The sequence below is a fragment of the Pristiophorus japonicus genome, unplaced genomic scaffold (assembly GCF_044704955.1).
Source record: "Pristiophorus japonicus isolate sPriJap1 unplaced genomic scaffold, sPriJap1.hap1 HAP1_SCAFFOLD_710, whole genome shotgun sequence".
Taxonomy (NCBI): domain Eukaryota; kingdom Metazoa; phylum Chordata; class Chondrichthyes; family Pristiophoridae; genus Pristiophorus; species Pristiophorus japonicus.
Window position 1 is genome coordinate 43,178 of NW_027254625.1, and position 19,413 is coordinate 62,590.

Here is a 19,413-nt window from a genome sequence, read left to right on the forward strand (position 1 = left end):
TGGGGCTGCAGCCCCAGGCCCACCAAAGAACATAGGCCCACCAAATAAATGTAGGAAAAAAACATAAGGCCTCCCAAATAGGCTAAATAGAATAGACAATAAGAGGAAAATATTGTTTATTGGTCTAATGTGTACATACCTACTTTTGCAGAGACGAGATCTTTTCTATTTTTATATATGTATAGGAATCTAATATTGCAATGTTACCAGAACCAGAATCTATATCTACTTTCATTGTTGAATATACTGGCCTATGTTTTCATAATCAGAATCGTATACATAATGTAATGAACATGAACAAACATTTATAGGTCCATTTGGATCAGTTTGCCCCAGCCCATCCGGCCCTGGTTGTGATCAATTTTACACTGCCTCAGCAGATTAGAAATTGAATGTGCATGAACAGTACTTAGCATAGTAAAGGGATAGTATCATTTTTGTGTTTTGACCCTAAGATTAAGACCATCCACTCAACTCACTGTGCTGCATCCCCTTCCCCTTTCCCAAAAGGCAAACTTCTCCCAAGGCTCTGATCTCAGATCTTTCTCTAGTGTCTCTTCCATCTCCCTCATACATTTGATAGTGATTTCTGTATATGGATCCCTAAATCTCTTTGCTCCTGCACCGTTCCTAATATCTTATTATTTAGAAAATACTCTGATCTATCTTTCTTGGGTCCCAAGTGGATAACCTCTCCACCCTGAACTCCATCACCACAGTTTTGCCCACTCACTTAATCTACCATGCCCTGTCCAAGCTCATTTTGTCTGTGAGACCTACCTCCTACTCCCTTTGACTTCATTCTCGCTAAATTGCTGACTATCTAACTTCCCTTCTTGGCTTCCATGCTGGCTGACATGGCAAATGGTTCCCTCTGCTCAGATACTTTTGCCCCTTCCTTTCAAAACCGCCATCACCTCCCGCTTCCTCAGACAAACCCACCTTCAACCTCTTGCAAATGATTGCCCCCTCTTCCACCTCCTTTTTCTTCAAAGTCCTTGAATATGTCGTCTGCCATTCTTTTCCATGACTCCATGTATGAATCTTTCCAATCAGGTTTCTGCCCCTGCCACAGCACCGATGCAGCTCTAATCAAAAATAGTTCTTGAGACTATGACCATGGTACATTTCCCCCCCCCTCATCCTTTTTGACCTCTCTGCAGCCTTTGACACGGTCAACCACCCAGTCCTCTTTGTTGTCCAACTCAGTGGTCGGTCTTGCTTGCTTGGTTCCACTCTTAACCATTCAACCACAGCCAGAGCAGTTTTTGCAATGGCTTCTCTTCCCACTCATGTTCCCACTCTGGAATCCTCTTCCTCATCGACATGCTGTGCCGAAGACGTGCAATCAGTTTCCAAGTGTACATTGACAACATTGTGCTCTACCTCCCTATCTGTCCACTGTCTCAGCCCTGTCAGCTAGCTTGTCCGACATACAGTCTTGTATGAATTGCAGTTTCCTCCAGTGAAATATTGGTAAAGCTGAAGTCATTGACTTGGTGCCGACAACAAACTCCATACCTTCGCCACCGATTACAACCCCCTCCCCAGCCACTGTCTCAGATTGAACTGGACAATTCGGAACTTGGGCATTGTATCTGACCCCTAGACTGCGCTTTCGACCCCGTATCTTCTCCATCACTAAGTCCACCTACTTCCACCTCCGTAACATCTCCCGCCTTCGCACCTCCCACAAACCACTGCTGCTGAAACCCTCTACGAATCTGTCATCTCGAAACACAAATATTGCAATGCTCTCCTGGCTATCTTCCATCCTTCACCTTCCAGAAAATCCAAAATCCTACCTGTATCCTATCCTGCATCAATTGGCACTTGCTCATCACCGTTGTCCTTTCTGATCTGCATTGGCTCCTGGCATCCCCCCCCCCCCCCCCCCCAAAGCCTTCAATTTAAAATGTTCATCCTCTTGTTTAAATCTCTCCATGACCTTGTCCCTCTCTATCTCTATAATCTCCTCCAGCATTATAACCCATCTTTGTTTGTCCTCCCCAAAATCAGGAACTCTCTGGCTTGTGAATTCTACTCTTCCCTTGCCCAAACATTGGGCAGCCATCTAGACCCCATGCATTGGAATTCCCTCCCAAAACCCCATGCCTCACCAGCTCCCTCAACTGCTTTCAGACCCTCCTTGAAACTCACATATTCACCAAGCTTTTGGTCATGCTTTGTCATATCTCTGTCTCTGGCTCAGATCCCATTATTGTCTGATGATGGCTCTGTGACGCGCCTTTCGTCATTTTTATGATAATTGCAAGTTCTTGTTAAATTAGTGTCCTTACAAATCTGAAAACTGCAGTGCTTTAATTAAGCTGTGGCCCAAAATAATGTTGGAGCAGAATGCCATATGGCAGACAAAAATTATGATTTGATTTCTGCTGTGGTACTGTGTGGGAAAGCATAAAGGGTTCACGACAGTTTTAGGCAGCTTAAAAAGAACTTTCTGAACTCTTGCTCCAATTAGAGAGAGGCACTTGGAATAGATAAGCCAGGGAAGAATCTGGCTTCTTAGATAATAGCTCCCAGTCAACTGTGCAGACAGGGTTTAACCCATAACCTGAGGGTAAATGCTGAACGGCATGTTGTATGTTTATCGGAGTATTGGCATGGGATCTTGCAGTGTTCTAAAATTATGCATTTATCACAAAGTTTAGCAGCCAAGTTTGTGAATTAGTATCTAACTACAACAGGATGGCAAAATGTTTAATATGATGCAACAAATAAATGCTAAGATACTTTCAGTCTAGGGTAGTAGCTGGAAATTGCTTTTTTATTTTAAAGGGGCAAAATTGAGCAATCAGTTTATGGTTAGGGAAGCTATTTTCTAATGTTTGTATGATTCTGTACATTTTCATTGGATATGGGGAAAAAGGTAGACAAATGATTAGATCTCACCAAAGTGGAGCTAAGTCCTGGCAAAAGCAAAATGAGCTGAATGGACAATGTTAAAATGTCTAATTTCTTGGTTCATGTAATATTTTTCCTCTTTGATTGTTGCAGAGACATTGGGCCCAATTTTGGCCATGACTTGCATCAATTTTTTTGGAGTAAGTTTTTTCCGGCATAAGTTTAAAAAAATGCTATTTTCCCCCCAAAATCTGCTCCAGAGTAAGTCGGTTAGGTATGATTTTTTTTTTTTCAGTTTTTTTTTCCCCAAATGGGGGCGTTCCCAGTTTTGGCCATTTATGCCACTTTGGCTAGCTAAAACTTACTTTAAATCGACTTAGGTCAGCGTATGTGGCCAACTCCGAAAAAAATTGCGGGCAGTTAAGAATTCAGCGCAGGTTAGCACATTTAAAGCACCAAACAAAGCACAAAAATCATCCATCATAGGCAGTCCCTCAGAATCGAGGAAGACTTGTTTCCACTCCCAAAGTGAGTTCTTTGATGGCTGTACAGTCCAATATGAGAGCCACCGACCCTGTTACAGGTGGGTCAGACATTCGTCGAGAAAAGGGGTCGGTGGGGCTGGTTTAGCGCGCGCTCCTTCCGCTGCCTGCGCTTGGCCTCTTCAAGCTCTTTGCGTTGAGACTCAAGAGCTCAACGCCCTCCCAGATGCACTTTCTCCACCTCGAGCGGTCTTCGGCCAGGTGTCAGTGGTGATGTCGCACTTTACCAGGGAGGCTTTGAGGATGTCCTTGTAACGCTTCTGCTGCCCACCTTTCGGCTTGTTTACCATGAAGGAGCTCTGCATAAAGCATTTGCTTAAGGAGTCTCGTATCTGGCATGTGAACTATGTGGCCTGCCCAGTGTGGTCAGTGCTTCAATACTGGGGATTTAGCCTGGTCGAGGACATTGATGTTGGTGCGACTGTCCTCCCAGGGGATTTGCAGGATCTTGTGGAGACATCATTGGTGATATATCTCCAGCGACTTGAGGTGCCTTCTATACATCGTCCATGCCTCAGATCCATACAGGAGGGTGGGTTTTACTACAGCTCTGTAGACCATGAGCTTGGTGGTAGATTTGAGGGCCTGGTCTTCAAACATACTTTTCCTCAGACAGCCGAAGGCTGCACTGGCGCACTGGAGGCGATGTTGAATCTCCGCATCAATGTCTGCCTTTTTGATAAGAGGCTCCCGAGATATGGGAAATGGTCCACGTTGTCGAGGGCCGTGCCGTGAATCTTGATGATTGGAAGGCAGTGCTGTGTGGCGGTGACAGACTGGTGGAGGGCTTTTGTCTTACGGATGTTAAACATAAGGCCCATGCTTTCATGTGCCTCAGTGAATACATTGACTATATCCTCTGTGCGCAGATGCAGGCGTCGTCCATGTACTGCAGCTCAATGACAGAGGTTGGGGTGATCTTGGACCTGGCCTGGAGGCGGCGTAGGTTAAACAGCTTCCCACTGGTTTTAGTTCCACTCCAGCGGGGAGCTTGTTGATTGAGAGGTGGAGCATGGCGGTGAGGAAGATTGAGAAGAGGGTTGGAGCGATGATGCAGCCCTGTTTGACCCTGGTCCGGACGTGAATTGGGTCTATAATGGATCCGTTGGTAAGGATCACGGCCTGCATGTCATCGTGAAACAGGCGAAGAATGTTGACAAACCTTTGGGGGCATCCGAAATGGAGGAGGACGCTCCATAGACTCTCACGGTTGACGGTGTCAAAGGCCTTTAATGATCGAAAAAGGCCATGTATAGAGGCTGGCGCTGTTCCAGGCAATTTTCCTGCAGCTGTCGCGCTGCATGTCCGTTGTGCCCCTTAGGGGACGAAATCCGCACTGCAACTCCGGGAGGAGCTCCTTGGCCACAGGGAGAAGACTGTTGAGGAGGACTCTAGCAACAACTTTCCCAGTGGCTGATGGGGAGATTCCCCTGTAGTTTCCGCAGTCGGACTTGTCTCCTTTTTTAAAAAATGGTCTCAATCACTGCATCTGAGATCTCCTGGCATGCTCTCCTCCCTCCAGATGAGAGAGATGAGGTCATGTATCCGCGCCAACAGCGCCTCTCCGCCATATTTTAGCATCGCAGCAGGGATTCTATCCGTACCCGTAGCCTTGTTATTCTTGAGCTGTTTTATGGCTTCGCCTACCTCGTGCAACGTTGGAGTTTCACCGAGTTGGTGGCGGGTCGCATGCTGCGGGATGGAGTCGAGAACGCGCGAGTCAAAGGCAGAGTCACGATTTGAGATCATCTTCAAAGTGCTTCTTCCATCGGGCCCTGACAGCCTCGGTGTCCTTGATGAGTGTTTCCCCGTTCTTGGCCAGGAGTGGGGTGGGGCCTTGGGAGTTTGGACCCTAGGTGGCCTTTGACTGCAATGAAGAATCCTTGTATATCGTGGCTGTCGGCCAGTTGTTGTATCTCCTATGCTTTCTCCATCTACCACCTGTTCTTTAGGTTCCGGATAGGTTGAAATGACTGGAAGCTACCGTCATACCCCTTCAACTCAAGCATATTTAGGTTGATGGCAAAAGTTTCAGCGGAGAAGGAAAGAAATCAAACTATTAATAACAAAATCTCTGGGATATGGAAAATTTGGTCTACTGGGATCCCAATCGACTATGTCGGAACCAGAGAAAAAAGACCTCTGTTGAAAGGAAGATTTCTATGAACAATGAATCAAATTGAATGCTGGTAGAGACTTCAGAATACTGTGTCCTCGGCAGCTACTACAGGTACAACGTCCCGAATCCGGAATTCCGAAAACCGTAACTGTCTGAAAACTGGACATTTTTGAGGTGGCCAAGATGGTGACATCGGGGAACGAGGAAACGGATAAAAAACACAGCGCGGAGTGGTGGGAATCGGCGGGCGGGGAGGAGTGGAGGATCGGCGGGCAGCGAGGAGCGCCAACAGCGAAGTCAGAAATCCAGCAAAACCCAAAAACCGGCACAGACTCAGTCCTGAAGTGGCCGGATTTCAGACATTATACCTGTAAAGGAAAAACAAAACATTAACACAGTGAATTTCCTACCAAAGCAATACTCCCAACCAGCAAAGAAAAATATTGAAGTGCTTCACAACACTGCCTTGAATACAACAGTACTGGATCTGGTTCAGTAAACAAGAGAAAATGAAAATGTCACCAATGTGATAATAGCAAAGGATTTGGACAATTTGTTTAAAAAAAAAAGATAAAAAAGGGCCACAGGATTAATACAGTTCTTTCACAACTGTGAAGCGCCTAGAACTGTTCACTAACAACTATAACACTATATATAGCGCCTTTAACATAGTAAAACGTCCCAAGGCGTTTCACAGGAGTATTATCAGACAAGAAATTTGACACCGAGCCATACAAGGAGAAATTATGGCAGATGACCCAAGGCTTGGTTAAAGAGGTAGGTTGTATGGAGCGTCTTGAAGGAGGAAAGAGAGGTAGAGGCAGAGAGATTTAGGCAGGGAATTCCAGAGTTGAGGACTTAGGCAGCAGAAGGCACGGCCACCAATGGTTGAGCGATTTATAATCAGGGATGCGCAAGAGGTACAATCGGTGCTGTGTACAAATAATTCAATGACTTGTTTATCAGATGTGCACTATAATGGGTTTGACTGCACATGGCCACACAAAGCACTAAACAAAGCACAAAAATAAGCATTCATTAACAAATAAAAAATACAAGGAAGCTGCACCAAGACTTACTTTTTGTGGTTTGCGTAGTGCTTTGTAATAAGCAATCAATCAATAACAAATAAAAATAGAAGTCCTACCTTTATGCCAGAAACAAGTTTTTTTTTAAAGTTCCCCCCTACCCCATCCTATCAAAACACACTCTCTCTCTCTCTCTCTCTCTCTCTCTCTCTCTCTTCCGCCCACCCCACCAAATTCTTCTCTGCCCCCACCCCTCCCAATCAAAACTCTCAAGCACAATCATCAATAAATAAAAAAAATAATACTGAAGTCCAAGTCCTACCTCGGCCCGGGAAGTCAGCTGGCCGGTGCGGGAGGCCACTCGGCCGGGGATCGGGTGTGGCGAACATCAGGACATCCCTTCGGCCAGGGATAGGGGCTGCGAGCATCGGGTCCTGTTCACAGCCCGCAAGACAATCTGGGAGGGCGAGGAGCATGCATTTAAGGTAAGTGCGCCGAAAAAAGGGGTTGGGGAAAATTGGGCTCTTTGGTCCAAATGTTCCAAGTAACCAGGCCATATTGAGAATTTTAGGAAAGGGAGCTCAGCTTTGGCCAGCTTTGCAGCTTCCTGTTAGTAATACAAGTGCCTGATAGCTCGCTCTAAATTCTGCTTTTGTGTGGCCATGTGCAGTCAAACCCATTACGGTGCACATCTGATAAACATAATTGAGTTATTTGTACACAGCACTGACTGTACCTCTTGCGCATCCCTGATTATAATCGCTCAACCATTGATGGCCGTGCTTTCTGTTGCCTAGGCCCTCAGCTCTGGAATTCCCTGCCTAAACTTCTCTGCTTCTCTACCTCTCTTTCTTCCTTCTTTGCCCTTTTTTGTCCATTTTTTTTTACAAATTGTCCAAATCCTTTGCTATTATCACATTGGTGACATTTTCATTTTCTCTTGTTTATTGAACCAGATCCAATACTGTTGTACTCGAGGCAGTGTTGTGAATGCTGGTTGGGAGTATTGCTTTGGTAGGAACTTCACTGTGTTAATGTTTTGTTTTTCCTATACAGGTATAATGTCTGAAATCTGGCCACCTCGGGACCGAGTCTGTGCCGGTTTTTGGGTTTTGCTGGATTTCTGACCTCGCTGTTGGCGCTCCTCGCTGCCCGCCGATCCTCCACTTCTCGCCACCCACGATTCCCACCACTCCTCGCGGCCTGCCGATTCCCGCGGCCCCCTGGTGTTGCGTTTTTTACCTGTGTACTCGTTCCTCGCTGCCCGATGGCGCCATCTTACCCGCCTCAAAAATGTCCGGTTTTCAGACCGTTATGGTTTTCGGAATTCCAGATTCTGGAACCTGCCGAGGACACAATAATCTGAAGTCTCTGCCAGCATTCAATTTGATTCATTGTTCATAGAAATCTTCCTTTCAACAGAGGTCTTTTTTCTCTGATTCTGACAGTCGATTGGGATCCCATTTTCCATATCCCAGAGATTTTGTTATTAATAGTTTGATTTCTTTCCTTCTCTGCTGAAACATTTGCCATCAACCTAAATATGTTTGAATTGAAGGGGTATGACTGTAGCTTCCAATCATTTCAACCTATCTGGCCTGCCAACAGCTGCCACGGTTCCTTCTTTCACTGAGCACATTACTTCTTGGCAACAAACCAGTTCTCATCATATGTCTTCTGGTCTTTTTGGGTAGCCCATTTACAAAATGATGCAACAGACGCTTTAATTTGAAGTCCCATCCCGCTTGGGCAATGTTAATTCAGCAACTATCATTATTGATAATTTGTGCTGACTCATTGTGGGTAGATGACATTGCTGTTTAGAAGAATACAAATGAAAGGATTAATCCATGATCGCTGAGAAAAGCTATTTCAATGCTGCTTGCATTGTCATTCTCTTAGATTTCAACAGTGTTGGACCACATGTTAACTGAATTTTGAACCTTGTTAATCAGGCTTTAATATCCCTGCAGCACTGTGAAGCGAGCAAATGGCAGCAGCCTCTTCGGGGATGATGTAATCTGTGGTATCCTGAGGGAATGCTGCATTGTTGGAGGCGCCTTTCTTCTAATGACGCCCTGTCTTCCAGTGGTTCAAGTGTCTGCTGAAGAATCCTTAGCACCTTTCGAGGAGGGCGGGGAACTCTGTTTCCAGGAAGAGCATTCCTCCCTCAACCAGTACCACCAAAACCAGATGAATTAATGATTCATCTCAACTGAGATTTTTTTGTTGCTTTAAAATGGCTGCCACGTTTGCCTGCACAGTAACAGTTACTGCCCTTCAAAGTAGTTCATTGTATTTGAAGAGCTGTGAGACATTAAGCTACTATGCACATCCAACTCCTTTCTTTATCCCATGGGCAGAGTCATAGATACACAACTTTGCCATGTGATGAGTATGATGCGCTGAGGAGGAAATTCTTCACTCAGAGGGTTGTGAATCTTTGGAATTCTCTACGTAAAAGGACTGTGGATGCTAAGTCGTTGAGTATATTCAAGGCTGAGATGGGTAGATTTTTGGACTCCAGGGGAATGAAGGGATTATGGGGATCGGGCAGGAAAGTGGAGTTGAGGTCAAAGATCAGCCATGATCTTATTGAATGGTGGAGCAGGCCCATATGGCCTACTCCTGCTCCTAATTCTTATGTTCTTATCTTATGTAAAGGATTTTCAAGCCAGAGGTTACTTTTATAGCTTTAGCACGAACTGCTGGGATGTATCCTGCATTGTGCTTGTGCATGCTGTAGTGTGTAGGCACAAGTAGCGTATACCTCTTGAACTTTTGCAGCAATTTGTGATCCTGTTACAGTCCAGGTTTAGAGGGCATAGTGATTATGCTGCTGAGTAGGATGGATTTCTGTGTGTGCGCGTGGTCATACAGTAGAGTTTTATAGGAATCCCTGGCTTAAGACCACTCAAAGTGGAGGAAAAACATCCGAGAAGGCGCCGAACATCTCGAGTCTCTTCGCCGGGAGCACGCGGAAGTCTAGTGCAAACAGCGGAAGGAGCGCACGACGACCCAAACACCCCACCCAACCGTCCCTTCAACCACCATCTGCCCCACCTGTGACAGAGACTATAGGTCCTGCATTGGTCTCATCAGTCACCTGAGAACTCATAGTGTGGAAGCAAATCATCCTCGACTCCGAGGGACTGCCTAAGAAGAAGATAGGATTCAAAAAGAATTGCAGTAAAAAAAAACTTTCTCCTTGTAACTTGTCTTCACCATTGTAGTTAGAAAGACTTGATTTAGTATTACTTCACCCCCTTTCCTGTGCTACAATCTGTTAGCTGACAAAGTGTGGGGAGTCAAGCTGCTTTGAAGCCTCTGACTGCTTTGCCCTAATTAGCTGGTGAGATGACATGAATCGACTTGCTCAATCTAATTCATTATGTGGGCCCTTACCCCTGTGCCATCTCTGCTTCCCTTTAGTTGTTGGCCTGATTGAGACTGAGAGCTCTGCTTGGGAATCAAAAAACACAAAGCCCTGTAATAATGCCTACAAACTGTGGCACAGTATTCAAAGAGACAGCTTATTTTGCAGCAAGTGCTGCTCAGAAGTGCTTCACATTTAGCTTTTGACAAGGTTACCAGTGTAGATGCTGAACCTAAAACTATGGTAACACGGTTGGGACCCTCGGTTTAGAGTTGGGAATTCTTTCAGGCTTCTGTCTTTAGCATCTTTGTAAATTATAATGGGATGCATTTATTAAAGATTCTCAAACTAAGTTGCACTCAGTCAATCTTGAATTTGATTATACTGGTGATCTTTCCAAACTGGGCTATTTGAATATATCTTCTATATTTGCATAAGTGGCAGGTTGAAGTTTTAAATTGCAGAGGGCTATGAATAATGTAAATCTGAGTTATTTAACTAAACATTTTGGAAATGAGCAGGTGCCATCTATGGAACATGTAGGTTGTAATGTTAGAGCAATGCCCATGATCACCTTCACGTAGTTGGGGAGAAAGGTCAGCTTTCTATAAATTTTTATCTTCTTGTAAATTTGCCCTGTTGTGGAGGTGAAGGTAACTGGAGTCCAGACTAGTGCTGTTTGGTTCTAATACTTATGTTCTTCATTTGTAGTGGTTTAGGTTTTAAGGTGCTATCGGCAAAATTCACTTTCGTTTGTTAATGTTTATCCCCGCCCTCCAAATAGTTTCAGCATCAGATCTTCCTTCCACAAATAAGAATGGATAGTAGTGATATTTCCTGATGGGTAGATCAGATTTTGTTTACGGAAAAATAAAAGATTTTGACTTGATGTTTTATCTTGCTTTTTTGTCACCATCTGATTTTCGATTGCCTTGGCTCAGTGGGATTAAGTCTCCTACTCGAGACTTGAGCACAAAATCGAGACTCACACTCTAATGCAGTACTGAAGGAGTGCTACACTGTCTGAGGTGCCGCCTTTCAGATGAGATGTTAGACCGAGGCCCCGTCTACCCCCTCACGTGCACGTAGGAGATCCCTTGGTACTATTTCGAAGGAGAACAGACAAGTTCTCCCCAGTATTCTGGCCAATATTTATTCCTCAACAAACATCACAACAAAAACATATTATCTGGTCATTATCACGTTGCTGTTAAACATAGAAACATAGAAAATAGTTGCAAGAGCAGGCCATTCGGCCCTTCGAGCCTGCACCACCATTCATTATGATCATGGCTGATCATGCAACTTCAGTACCCCACCCCTGCCTTCTCTCCATACCCCCTGATCCCTTTAGCCGTAAGGGCCACATCTACCTCCCTTTTGAATATGTCCAATGAACTGGCCTCAACAACTTTCTGTGGCAGAGAATTCCACAGGTTCACAACCCTCTGGGTGAAGAAATTTCTCCTCATCTCGGTCCTATATGGCTTACCCCTTATCTTTAGACTCTGACCCCTGGTTCTGGACTTCCCCAACATCGGGAACATTCTACCTGCATCTAACCTGTCCAGTCCCGTCAGAATTTTATAAGTTTCTATGAGATCCCCTCTCATTCTTTTAATTTCCAGTGAGTGTAAGCCTAGCCGATCCAGCCTTTTCTCATATGTCAGTCCTGCCATCCCGGGAATCAGTCTGGTGAACCTTCACTACACTCCCTCAATAGCAAGCACGTCCTTCCTCAGATTAGGAGACCAAAACTGCATACACTACTCATGGTGTGGTCTCACCAAGGCCCTGTACAGCTGCAGTAAGACCTCCCTGCTCCTATACTCAAATCCCCTCGCTATGAAGGCCAGCATGCCATTTGCTTTCTTTACTGCCTGCTGTACTTGCATGCCTACCTTCGATGACTGATGTACCATGACACCCAGGTCTCATTGTATCTCCCCTTTTACTAATTTGTCACCATTCAGATAATCTGCCTTACTTGTTTTGCCACCAAAGTGGATAACCTCACATTTATCCACATTATACTGCATTTGCCCATTCACCTAACTTGTCCAAGTCCCCCTGCAGCCTCTTAGCATCCTCCTTGCAGCTCACACTGTCACCCAGCTTAGTGTCATCTGCAAACTTGGAGACATTACATTCAATTCCTTCATCTAAATCATTAATGTATATTGTAAATAGCTGGGGTCCCAGCACTGAATCCTGTGGCACCCCACTAGTCATTGCCTGCCATTCTGAAAAGGACCCGTTTCTTCCCACTCTTTGCTTCCTGTCTGCCAACCAGTTCTCTATCCACGTCAATATATCACCCCCAATACCATATACCTTAATTTTGCGCACTAATCTCGTGTGTGGGACCTTGTCAAAAGCCTTTTGAAAGTCCAAATACCCCACATCCGCTGGTTCTCCCTTATCCACTCTACTAGTTACATCCTCAAAAAACTCTAGGAGATTTGTCAAACATGATTTCCCTTTCTTAAATCCATGCTGACTTGGACCGATCCTTTCACTGCTTTCCAGATGCTTCTTTAATAATTGATTCCAGCATTTTCCCCACCACTGATGTCAGGCTTAACCGGTCTATAATTCCCTGTTTTCTCTCCTTTTTTTAAAAAGTGGGGTTATATTAGCTACCCTCCAATCCATAGGAACTGATCCAGAGTCCATGGAATGTTGGAAAATGACCACCAATGCATCTACTATTTCTGGGGCCACTTCCTTAAGTACTCTGGGATGCAGACTATCAGGCTCTGGGGATTTATCGGCCTTCTGTCCCTTCAATTTCCCTAACACCATTTCCTGACTGATAAAGATTTCCCTCAGTTCTCCCTTCTCGCTAGCCCCTCAGTCCCCCAGTATTTTCAGGAGGTTATTTGTGTCTTCCTTAGTGAAGACAGAACCAAAGTATTTGTTCAACTTTCTGCCATTTCCTTGTTCCCCATTATGAATTCGCCTGATTCTGACTGCAATGGACCTACATTAGTCTTCACAAATCTTTTTCTCTTCACATCTATAAGAAGCTTTTGCAGTCAGTTTTTATGTTCCCTGCAAGCTTACACTCATACTCTATTTTCCCCCTCCTAATTAAACCCTTAGTCCTCCTCTGCTGAATTCTAAATTTCTCCCAGTCCTCAGGTTTGCTGCTTTTACTGACCAATTTATATGCCTCTTCCTTGGATTTAACACTCTCCCTAATTTCCCTTGTTAGCCACGGTTGAACCACCTTCCCTTTTTTATTTTTACACCAAACATGGATGTACAATTGTTGTAGTTCATCCATGTGATCTTTAAATGTCTGCCATTGCCTATCCACCCTCAACCCTTTAAGTATCATTCTCCAGTCTATCCTAGTCAATTCACGTCTCATAACGTTGAAGTTTCCTTTCTTTAAGTTCAGGACCCTAGTCTCTGAATTAATTGTGCCACTCTCCATCTTAATGAAGAATTGTACCATATTATGGTCACTCTTCCCCAAGGGGGCCCCGCACGACCAGATTGCTAATTAATCCTCTCTCGTTACACAAGACCCAGTCTAGGATGGCCTGCTCTCTAGTTGGTTCCTCGACATACTGGTCTAGAAAACTATCCCTTATACACTCCAGGAAATCCTCCTCCACAGTACTGCTACCAATTTGGTTAGCCCAATCAATATGTAGATTAAAGTCACCTATGATAACTGCTGTACCCTTGTGGGACCTTGTGCATAAATTGGCAGCCATGTTTCCTACGTTATAACAGTGACTACATTTCAAGTGTACTTTGAATGCTTTTGAACGCCCTGAGGTTGTGAAAGGCGCTATATAAATGTGTGTTCTGCTTCTTCATGTTAATCATTCAGTTGGTATTGGTGCACATACCTAAATCTAACATGTTTGATAGCAATATCAAAAAATATATAGCCTAAATATAATTTTAAGCTCCTATGGCAGATTTAATCCCACTCACTGTTTGCCATTGAATTCAGAGGCCTGTCTCAAGAATGAGTGACCAGTCACCAAAATAATTGCAAGTTAGAGATATAGGCATATTACTTTTAACACACTGGGTGTAACAAACTAAGGCGACATTTGATCCCCCTTTAAATATAGGGAAAAGTCTGTTTTTTATTAATATTTAACTTTCTTACCAACTGTGTGCAGGATTGGCATGCTAAGCATTGACATGGGAGGTGCAGGCTTAATTTCCTAAATAATCAGTCTCCGCTCTGACTGCTTTGGGGATCTACTTCTAGGTCAGGCAAGGGTACAGAAAACTATGAAGAGAACCATCCCCTGGATTTGCACAGTTTAAAAAAAAAAATGTTCTTGATGTGAATGATACTGGCAAGGCTGCACTCATTGCCCACCCTAGTTGCCTTGAGAAGTTGGACCTTTACTCGAAGCAATTGCTTTTACAATTGAGTGGCTTGCTAGGCCATTTCAGATGGCATTTAAGAATCAGTCATGTAATATGGGATGGTGTCACATGTAGACCAGACTAGTTTGAGGTGGCAGATTCTCTTCCTGAAGGACATTGGGGAACCATTTAGATTTATATAACATTGCAGCAGCTTTCGTGGTTGCTTTTTTTCAGGAGCTAGGCTACAAATGACCAGGTTTATTGAATTCAGTTTCACAACCTGGTGGGATTTCAACTTGGGATCATAACCACAATACTATCAAACATCTCCTCATCATCATAGGCAGTCCCTTGGAATCGAGGAAGACTTGCTTCCACTCCTAAAGTGAGTGCTTTGGTGGCTGAACAGTCCAATACGAGAGCCACAGACCCTGTCACTGGTGGGACAGACATTTGTCGGGGGAAGGGGGGTGGGACAGATTTGCTGCACGTTCTTTCCGCTGCCTGCGCCTGACCTCTTCACGCTCGCGGCGTTGAGATTCGAAGAGCTCAATGCCCTCCCAGATGCACTTTATCCACCTAGGGCGGTCTTCGGCCAGGGACTCCCAGGTGTCAGTGGTGATGTCGCACTTTACCAGGGAGGCTTTGAGGGTGTCCTTGTAACGTTTCCGCGGCCCACCTTTGGCTCGTTTGCCGTGAAGGAGCTCCGCATAGAGCAATTGCTTAGGGAGCCTCGTGTCTGGCATGCAAATTACGAGGCCTGCCCAGCGAAGCTGATCGAGTGTGGTCAGTGCTTCAATGCTGGGGATGTTTGCCTGGTCGAGGACACTGATGCTGGTGCGCCTGTCCTCCCAGTGGATTTGCAGGATCTTGCGGAGACATCATTGGTGATATATCTCCAGTGACTTGAGGTGTCTTCTGTATATTGTCCAAGCCTCTGATCCATACAGGAGAGTGGGTATTACTACAGCCCTGTAGACCATGAGCTTGGTGGGAGATTTGAGGGGCTGGTCTTCAAACACTCTTCCTCCAGCGGCCAAAGGCTGCACTGGAGGCGATGTTGAATCTCCGCATCAATGTCTGCCTTTGTTGACTAAACATTAGTCAAATAGCATTGCCAGGCCTGGGAGCAGTTCGAGCATCCACCCTCCCTCCACAACAGATGCTTGGCTTGGGAGACTGGGGGAAATGAAAGATGCATCCCCTCAACAGCAGATTTTTTATTGAAACACAAACAGTTAACTTGGAAAAACCAAGCTACCATTAATGAAAAAAGAATCCCCAATACCTCTGAATTTAGTGAGAAGCAGTCCGTTGTAACATCAAAATGTTGAGGACAACTCATCCAGTTATTTTATGAATATTGGGAATCTCCGGGACTAACTAAAGAAATAAAGGATGGTATTCAATAAAAAACAAGGGCATACAAAGTGGCCAAAACTAGTGGAAGGACAGAAGACTGGGAAGCTTTTAAAAGCCAGCAAAGAACGACTAAAAAAAATGATGAAGAAAGGGATATAGACTATTAAAGTAAACTAGCATAAAATATAAAAACAGATAGCAAGAGTTTCTATAGATATATAAAAAGGAAAAGGGTGGCTAAAGTAAATGTTGGTCCCTTAGAGGACGAGAGCAGGAAATTAGTAATGGGGAACATGGAGATGGCAGAAACCCTGAACAAATATTTTGTATCAGTCTTTACGGTAGAGGACACTAACAATATTCCGACAGTGGATAGTCTAGGGGCTATAAGGGGGGGAGGAACTTAACACAATCACAATCACTAAGGAGGTGGTACTCAGTAAGATAATGGGACTAAAGGCAGATAAATCGCACACAGTGAGAACATTATCACTCACAGAGTGCAGAGGCACAGAACTGGCCTCAATCCTGTTATCACAGGTGGCAGAAGCTGTCAGTCCAACAGTGATCTGAAGTGGCTGAGTTACATTGTGAATCTTACAGCCACATGGAGTGGTAGGATCAAATGCTGTTTCACCATTGAAATAACTCATTGGATATATTCAAGAGGGAGTTAGATATGGCCCTTACAGCTGAGGGGATCAAGGGGTATGGCGAGAAAGCAGGAAAGGGGTACTGAGGGAATGATCAACCATGATCTTATCGAATGGTGGTGCAGGCTCGAAGAGCCGAATGGCCGACTCCTGCACCTAAATTCTGTGTTTCTAGGTTAATCCCCTGGACCTGATGGCTTGCATCCTAGGGTCTTAAGAGAAGTAGCGGCAGGGATAGTGGATGCATTGGTTGTAATTTACCAAAATTCCCTGGATTCTGGGGAGGTCCCAGCAGATTGGAAAACTGCCAATGTAATGCCCCTATTTAAAAAAAGGAGGCAGACAAAAAGCAGGAAACTATAGACCAGTTAGCCTAACATCTGTGGTTGGGAAAATATTGGAGTCTGTTATTAAAGAAGCAGTAGCAGGACATTTGGAAAAGCAAAATTTGGTCAGGCAGAGTCAGCATGGATTTATGAAGGGGAAGTCATGTTTGACAAATTTGCTGGAGTTCTTTGAAGATGTAACAAGCAGGGTGGATAAAGGGGAACCAATGCTTGTGGTGTATTTGGACTTCCAGAAGGCATTTGACAAGGTGCCACATAAAAGGTTACTGCACAAGATAAAGGTTCACGGGGTTGCGGGTAGTATATTAGCATGGATAGAGAATTGGCTAATTAACAGAAAACAGAGTCGGGATGAATGGTTCATTCTCTGGTTGGCAACCAGTAACTCGTGGGGTGCCGCAGGGATCAGTGCTGGGACCCCAACTATTTCCAATCTATATTAACGACTTGAAAGAAGGGACTGAGTGTAACATAGCCAAGTTTTCTGACGATACAAAGATGGGAGGAAAAGTAATGTGTGAGGAAGACACACAAAATCTGCAAAAGGCCATAGACAGGCTAAGTGAATGAGCAAAAATTTGGCAGAGTATAATGTTGGAAAGTGTGAAGTCATGCACTTTGGCAGAAAAACTCAGAGAAGTTATTATCTAAATGGAGAAATATTTCAAAGTGCCGCAGTACAACGGGACCTGGGGGTTAGGGTTAGAGTTGTGCATGAAACACAAAAGGATAGTATGCAGGTACAGCAAGTGATCAGGAAGGCCAATGGTATCTTGGCCTTTATTGCAATGGGGATGGAGTATAAAAGCAGAGAAGTCTTGCTACAGCTATATAAGGTATTGGTGAGGCCACACCTGGAATACTGCATGCAGTTTTGGTTTCCATATTTACGAAAGGATATACTTGCTTTGGAGGCAATTCAGAGAAGGTTCACTCGGTTGATTCCAGAGATGAGGGGGTTGACTTATGAGGAAAGGTTGATTTAGGTTGGTCCTCTACTCATTGGAATTCAGCAGAATGAGAGGTGATCTTATTGAAATGTATAAGATTATGAGGGGGCTTGACAAGGTGGATGCAGAGAGGATGTTTCCACTGATGGGGGAGACTAGAACTGGAGGGCATAATCTTAGAATAAGGGGCCGTCCATTTAAAACAGAGATGAGGAGAAATTTCTTCTGAGGTTTGTAAATCTGTGGTATTCGCTGCCTCAGAGAGCTGTGGAAGCTGGGACATTGAATAAATTTAAGACAAAAATACTCAGTTTCTTAAATGATAATGGGTTATGGGGAGAGGGCGGGGAAGTGGAGCTGAGTCCATGATCAGATCAGCCATGATCTTATTGAATGGCGGAGCAGGCTTGAGGGGCCGTATGGCCTACTCCTGCTCCTATTTCTTATGTTCTTTATCCCTTTATTATTGGAAGTTTGGGAACTGTCCAGTGAATGTAAGAGGTGATTTCACAAGTGCATGCATTGAAATGATGGACTGAACGGCGTTGTATGTTCCTAACTTCTTTGCATTCTCCAGGTCTCTTGCTTATTAGTTAAGTATTTTGATCTGTAATGACTTTCTGGCTAGTTTTATGTCTAACGTTTTGCGCATAATGTGTTGACCTTTTTGATTCTGCCAATCGTAGAATCTTTAATTTTCAAGTTAATGAATAAAGGACTGATGGAATTCTGTATACAGGGTACTTGCACAATAAAATATTTTAGCAGCATTCTGCTAAACCTGTGAGCTTTTCTTTATAGTGGCTCAAGGCCTGTTTTATAGACTCCAAAGTTACTGGGGAATCAGAATTTCAGCTTTACCATCATCATCATCGGCAGTCCCTTGTATGGAGGATGACTTGCTTCCACCCCAAAAAGGAATGAGTTCACAGGTATTTCAATGAAGGAGCTAATATTCGAGGTCCCAATCTACATGTTGAAGGGTGGAAGATGCCTGTGCGTGGATTTTTTTAACGTGTGGTGGCTGTTGCACACCAGCCACCACATGGGCTTGACAGAGCTAGGTCTTGGTCCAATGGCAAGGATTAACCAAGACAACTGGAGACTATCGCAGTGTGGGCTGGCCCATGCTGCGCCGTGTTGTAATGCTCTATTACATTACAACAGTGACTACCCTCCAAAAGTACTTAATTAAATGCAAGTCTTTCTATATATAATCCTGAAAATGTATATCACCAATATCCTGCATTTCAAAGGATTTCCATTATCCTGAAACAAAATGGTGGTTCACATCATCTAACAGCAGAGTGAATGCAGAACCACATTGGAAGATGAAAAAAAAGAAATCCAGGAACCAGTGCCAACCTTCAATTGACAGATAAAAGAGTGGTTATGATGGTGTCCAGACCCAACCTGTGTCAAGCTACTTGTTTAATATCCTAGCCACCATGCTAGAGCTCCGGTTTAGAGAGAAACTGTTTACATTGGCAGAATGGTCGAAAACCATAGGACTCAGATTTAAGGTGATTGACAAAAGAACCAAAGGCGACATTAGAAGAACCATATTTTTATACAGCGAGTGGTTAGGATCTGGAATGCACTGCCTGGTGGTGGAGGTAGACTCAATCATGGCTTTCAAAAGGGAGTTGGATAAGTACCTGAAAGAAAAATATTTGCAGGGGTACGGGGAAAAGGCGGGGGAGTGGGACTAGCTGAGTTGCTTTTGCAAAGAGCCGGCATGGGCTCGACAGGCCGAATGGCCTTCTGTGCTGTAACCATTTTATGATTCTATAACACTCCAGGATTGTCCTGGAGTCTCCAGAA

At 44.4% G+C, this 19,413-nt stretch overlaps 1 protein-coding gene across 1 annotated transcript in view; it reads left to right on the forward strand.

Moving 5' to 3' along the window:
• The window catches only part of LOC139256360 (sorting nexin-25-like), a gene marked incomplete at its 3' end in the record, with an annotated part of 215,905 nt that overhangs the window by 18,475 nt on the left and 178,017 nt on the right, over positions 1 to 19,413 (forward strand). The window lies entirely within an intron of this gene.